At 49.9% G+C, this 6,636-nt stretch overlaps 1 pseudogene; it reads left to right on the plus strand.

Moving 5' to 3' along the window:
• Window positions 1-643: 643 nt before the first annotated feature.
• On the plus strand, window positions 644-1,775 carry LOC127206520 (glutamine synthetase-like; annotated as a pseudogene).
• Window positions 1,776-6,636: the final 4,861 nt, after the last annotated feature.

Consider the following 6,636-nt stretch of genomic DNA (forward strand, 5'->3'; position numbering starts at 1 on the left):
CTGCTCTAAATTACACCTTGCAAACATAAAACAATGTTATGATCTTATTTCGTATTTGACCTTGAAAATAAGTATAGGGCATTAAATAAAGCCCAATCTTGTAATCAGTCACATTGGTTCCTAGCATGACTAAAACTATATTTTTGAGCAGGTTAAAGAATTTGATTGTTTATAAGATCTTAATCATTAATGACTAGGACTTTAGGCTTCATCCCTGTTATTTTCGAGCCTTAAAAACCATAAACATGGGGCTGGAGAAACATGGGGCTCAGCAGTTAGGAGCACTGACTCCTCTTCCAGAGGTCCTGAGTTCAATTCCCAGCGAACACATGGTCGCTCACAACCATCTATAATGTGATCTAATGCCCTCTTCTGGCCTGCAGGGGTACAAGCAGGCAGAGCAATGTATACATTATATATATATATATATATATATATATATATATTATATATATATATATATATTATATATTTTTTTTTTTTTTTTTTTTTTTTAATCATAAACATGGCAGAGCCGAGCATGGGAATAGAGTGTAGTGTCTGACCACCACACCGTTCTCCTCAGAGTCTGTGCTTCACCTCGTTCTTGGGCCTGCCCACATGCCCATCATCTCACTGGCCACCGCACAGAACCCCTTCCACTATGGCCACCTCAGCAAGTTCCCACTTGAACAAAGGCATCCAACAAATGCTCATGTCCCTGCCTCAGGATGAGAGAGTCCAAGCCATCCATGTCTGGGTTAATGGTACCGAGGAAGGACTGCACTGCACGACCTGCACCCTGGACTGTGGGCCCAAGTGTGTAGAAGAGTGACTGGGTGGGATTTTGACGGCTCTAGCACCTTTCAGTCTGAAGGTTCCAACAGTGACACGTATCTCAGCCCTGTCACCACATTCGGGACCCCTTTCCGCAAAGAACCCAACAAGCTGGTGCTCTGTGAAGTTTTCAAGTATAACCGGAAGCCTGCAGAGGCCAATCTAAAGCACACCTGCAAGCGGATAATGGACATGGGGAGCAACCAGCACCCCTGGTTTGGAATGGAACAGGAATATACTCTCATGGGAACAGATGAGCATCCTTTTGGTTGGCCTTCCAATGGCTTCCCTGGGCCCCAAGGTCCATATTACTGTGGAGTAGGAACAGACAAAGCCTACAGCAGAGATACTGTGGAGGTTCTCTACAGAGCCTGCTTGTATGCAGGAGTCAAGATCACAGGGAAATGCTGAGGTCATGCCCGCTCAGTTGGAATTCCAAATAGGATAGTGGGAAGCAATCTGCATGGGAGATCATTCCTGGGTGTCCCGCTTCATCTTGCATCGTGTGTGTGAACACTTCGGGGTGATAGCAATCTTTGACACACACCCCCAAGCCCATTCCGGGGAACTGGAATGGTGCGGGCTGCCATACAAACTTTAGCACCAAGGCCATGCGTGAGGAGAATGGTTTCAAGTATATTGAGGAAGCCATTGAGAAACTAAGCAAGAGACACCAGTATCATATTCGTGCCTTCGATCCCAACTGGGGGGCCTGGACAACATCCAGACTCTAATTGGATTCTACGAAATCTCCAACCAACATCGATGACTTTTCTGCTGGGGTTGCCAAGCGCAATGCCAGCATCCGTATTCCCCACACTGTCGGCCAGGAGAAGAGGGGTTACTTTGAAGACCACCGCCCTTCTGCCAGTTGTGACTCCTTTGCCATGACATAAGCCATCGTGCGCACGCGTCTTCTCAACGAGACTGGCAACGAGCCCTTCCAGTACAAAAACTAAGTGGACTAGACGTCCAGTGATCTCAAGCCCTTCCTAGTTCAGCCCACTGCAACTCTTCCCTCTCCCAGTTGTCCCCCTTGTAACTCAAAGGATGGAATATCAAGGTCTTTTTTATTCCTCCTGCCCAGATAATCTTGCTTTTATTGGTCAGAAGAGAGGGGTCAGGTTCGTAATCTCTACATACTCAACCTTTTGGGTTTTTGTTGTTGTTGTTTTTGTTCTTCCTGTCTAGCTTTCTAGGGGAGTCGGGTAGGGAAAGGTAACACATTGCTTCATCTCATCAGGAATGCATGTCCATGGGCATAATTGTCACAAAGCATGTGTGTTTGTGAGGTGGAGGACTTTTTTTCTTCAGGATAGTTGAAAAGACTGAGAAACTGTAAAATTATAAAATATAAGATGCTTGTTTGCCCTGCCTACCCAGAGGCTTCTCCCAGTTCTCGTTACTGCTAGCCTCAGGAGTTCCACCCTAGTTCCCAGAATAGCTACATGCGAGCTCCCAAATATCAGAGGTCCCATACGGTTTCCAGTAACTGCCCGAGGGACCCACACCCAAGTCCCTGCAAGAGGTCTCCCAACGCCAGATGTCCTAATGTCCATATGGTCTAACTTGATAAGCAACTCCACCTGCTTTGCCCGAACCCAAGACCAGACTTCAACTCCCTGCGATTCGATTTCTTGGCAGCTCTTGAAGCCCATCCTTCCCCTGATCCAACCCAGGACCTTCTCCTCCTGGACCCCCCTCCTCCATACCCCCAAACTCTAACCCTGCCAACTTCGTCTCTACCCTCTAACTCCTCTGCATCTACCCCCTCCACTGTCTCACCCACTGCATCTCCTTCCCCTGACCCTCCTTCTCTTACCCCAGCACCCCCTCCTTCTCCTCCCTGCCTCCGCCTCCCCGGGGCCCCACTGAAGACTAATGGCAATCTTCCCTCTTTCCTCTCCGTACAACCAATGGAGAGATCACTTACTGGCCTTTTTCAGCCTCAGACCTTTATAATTGGAAACACCATAACCCCCATTTCTCCCAAGACCCTCAGGCACTGACATCTCTGATAGAATCCACTCTGCTGACACACCAACCCACCTGGGATGATTGTCAGCAGCTGCTGCAAGTGCTCCTGACGACCGATGAACGACAGCGGGTTCTCCTAGAAGCCAGAAAAAATGTTCCTGGCCCCAGGGGCGCACCCACACTCCTGCCCAATGAGATTGACGCAAGGTTCCCCCTCACCCATCCAGACTGGGACTATGAAACCCTGGCAGGTAGGGAGAGTCTCCGTGTCTATCACCAGGCTCTGTTGGCAGGCCTCAAAGGAGCAGGCAGGTGCCCAACCAATTTGGCCAAGGTAAGAATCATAATTCAGGGAAAGGATGAGAGCCCTGCAGCCTTTTTGGGGAGATTGTTAGAGGGATTCCAAATGTATACGCCGTTTGACCCCACGGCAGCTGAACACAAGGCAACAGTAGTCACGTCCTTCATAGATCAGGCAGCTCCTGATATTAAAGGAAAGTTACAGAGATTGGATGGCATTCAGACCTTCAGCACCCAGGATCTGGTAAGGGAGGCAGAAAAGGTGTATAATATGAGAGAAACACAGGAAGAAAAGGAAGCTAGAATGGCAAGGGAGCAAGAAGAATGGGAGGACCGTTGAGAAAGATGCAGAAGCAAAGAATTAACTTGGATCTTGGCCGCAGTGGTGGCCAATAATTCTAGGTCTAAAGGACAGGATAGGGAGGGGGGAGATTGGAGGCAGCCCAGGGTAGAAAAGGACCAATGTGTTTATTGTAAGGAGAGAGGCCATTGGGTCCAAGACTGCCCTAAGAGACCCAGAGACCAGAAAAAGGTTCCAGTTTTGGCCCTAGGCGAAGATAGTGACTGAAGGTGTTAGGGCTCTGAAGCCCCCCCCCCCCCGAGCCCAGGCTAACTCTTACAGTTGGGGGGCAACGTACTACCTTCTTGGTAGACACTGATGCCCAACACTCAGTCCTGATCCAGCTGGCTGGACCAGTGTCACCAAAAACTTCCTGGGTCCAAGGAGCAACTGGGGGCAAGCTACACGGATGGACTAATAAACGGACTGTTGACCTTGGCACAGGTACCGTGACCCACTCCTTCCTAGTAGTTCCTGAATGCCCCTATCCTCTGTTAGGAAGAGACTTGCTAACCAAGTTGGGGGTCCAAATACACTTCTCAGAAGAGGGGGCACAAGTACTTAACTGCATGGGAACACCTGTGCAAATTCTCACTGTTAAACTGCAAGATGAGTACAGACTGTTCGAGCCCACCCCTCAAGGGCCCCTTTCAGAAGATAACCCATGGCTCCAGCAGTTCCCTCAGGCATGGGCAGAGACCGGAGGGGTCGGACTAGCCTACACACAGCCACCTATTATTGTGACTCTTAAAACCTCGGCTGTACCGGTCTCAATCAAACAATACCCAATGAGTCAAGAAGCCAGGCTGGGCATTAAAAAACATATCCACCGATTCCTACAACTAGGAGTCTTAAAGCCTTGTCAATCCCCCTGGAATACTCCACTCTTGCCTGTAAAAAAAACCAGGTACACAGGACTATAGGCCCATGCAGGACCTCAGAGAAGTCAATAAGAGGGTGATAGACATCCATCCCATAGTGCCCAACCCATACAATCTACTGAGCACTCTAAGGCCAGATTTTACTTGGTATACTGTCCTAGACCTTAAGGATGCCTTCTTTAGTCTGCCCTTGGCCCCCCAAAGCCAATTGTACTTTGCCTTCGAATGGAAGGACCCTGAATTAGGACTCTCAGGACAGGTGACCTGGACGCGCCTTCTCCAAGGTTTCAAGAATTATCCAACCCTGTTTGATGAGGCCCTGCGCCAGGATTTGACTGACTTCCTCATCCAGAACCCTGAGGTGACACTCCTGCAGTATGTGGATGACCTTCTATTGGCCGCTCCCACCAAGGAGGCCTGTATCACCGCCACCCAGCACTTACTCCAAGAACTGGGTAACAAGGGCTGTCGTGCATCGGCCAAAAAGGCCCAGATCTGCAAAAAGGAGGTAACATATTTGGGCTATGTCCTGCGTGAGGGAAAAAGATGGCTCACCAAGAGTCGAATCGACATGATGGCCAAGATTCCCCCACCTCAGAGCCCCAGACAGTTAAGAGAGTTCTTGGGGACAGCAGGCTTCTGCAGATTATGGATACCAGGCTTTGCTGAACTTGCCGCCCCCTTATACCCTCTGACACAGGGCACTGACTCTTTTCAGTGGGGGGCCCCCCAGCAACAGGCCTTTGAAGCCATAAAGAAGGCCCTCCTGTCTTCTCTGGCCCTGGGATTGCCAGACACCACAAAGCCATTCACCCTCTTTGTAGATGAAAAACAAGGGATCGCCAAGGGGGCATTGGCTCAAACTCTGGGACCTTGGAAACGGCCTGTGGCCTACTTATCTAAACAATTAGACACCGTAGCCACCGGATGGCCTCCATGCCTGCACATTATGGCTGCCACTGTGCTGTTGGTTAAAGATGCCAACAAATTGACCTTGGGGCAATCCCTGACCATAGTCAAGCCTCATGCATTGGACACAGTGATACGCCAGCCCCCCACCCCCCGATAGATGGGTCACCAACGCCCATCTCACTCACTACCAAGCTCTACTCCTAGACTCTGAAAGTATCACCTTCAACCCTCCAGTTACCCTCAACCCTGCCACATTGCTGCCAGCCCCAGACCGAGGACAAGAGACTCCACATGACTGTCATCAAGTGTTGGCTGACACACATGGAACTCGAGAGGACCTCCAAAACCGCGAGCTTCCAGAAGCCTACCACATTTGGTATATGGACGGTAGCAGTTATTTGGACTCAGGTACCAGACAGACCGGGGCAGCGGTAGTGGATGGGCAGAAGGTCATATGGGCCCAGGCCCTTCCCTCGGGGACCTCTACCCAAAAGGCTGAGCTTTTAGCCCTGACCAAGGCCTTGGAACTCTCTTGAGGCAAAAAGGCTAATATCTACACTGACAGCCGGTATGCCTTTGCCACCACCCACATACATGGGAGCATCTATGAACAGAGGGGCTTATTAACATCAGAGGGCAAAGAGATCAAAAACAAGCCCAAAATTAAAGCCTTGCTAAAAGCCCTCTTCCTACCTGCTCGGGTGGCCATCATTCACTGTCCTGGGCATCAAAAAGGACAGGACCCCATTGCCCTGGGTAACCAACAGGTAGACCGAGTGGCAAAACAAGTCGCCCGAATGGAGGCCCTAACACTGGCCCTAGAGGCCGATAGAGCCAATCAGACAACCAGCCAATTAGAACCATATACCTGTACTTTGGAAGACCAAGCCAAGGCTCAGGCCTTAGGGGCCTCATTAGACCCAAAACTCCAGCAGTGGATCAAAAATGACAAGACTGTGCTACCAGCCAAAGAGGCAACTGCCATGATCCAACAGATGCATGACTGGACCCACCTAGGATCGAAAAAGCTTCGACAGATCCTGAACAAAACAGAGTTCATCATCCCTGGAGCCAATGCCCTGATTGACAAAACTGTAGCTGATTGCCAAGCCTGCCAGCGAGTCAACGCTGGCAAGAGCCAAGCCTTGGAAGGAACCAGGGTCCGTGGGGACAGACCAGGAACCTACTGGAAAGTGGACTTCACTGAGGTAAAACCCCCAGCTGCGGGTTATCGATACTTATTGGTCTTCATAGACACTTATTCAGGATGGGTAGACGCTTTCCCAACCCGACGGGAAACAGCACAAACAGTAACCAAGGCCATCCTAGAAGACATCTTTCCTCAGTTTGGACTCCCTAAGGTATTCAGGTCAGATAATGGGCCAGCCTTCGTCTCCCAGGTAAATAAAG

This window comes from Acomys russatus, chromosome 2, assembly GCF_903995435.1.
Source record: "Acomys russatus chromosome 2, mAcoRus1.1, whole genome shotgun sequence".
NCBI lineage: Eukaryota > Metazoa > Chordata > Mammalia > Rodentia > Muridae > Acomys > Acomys russatus.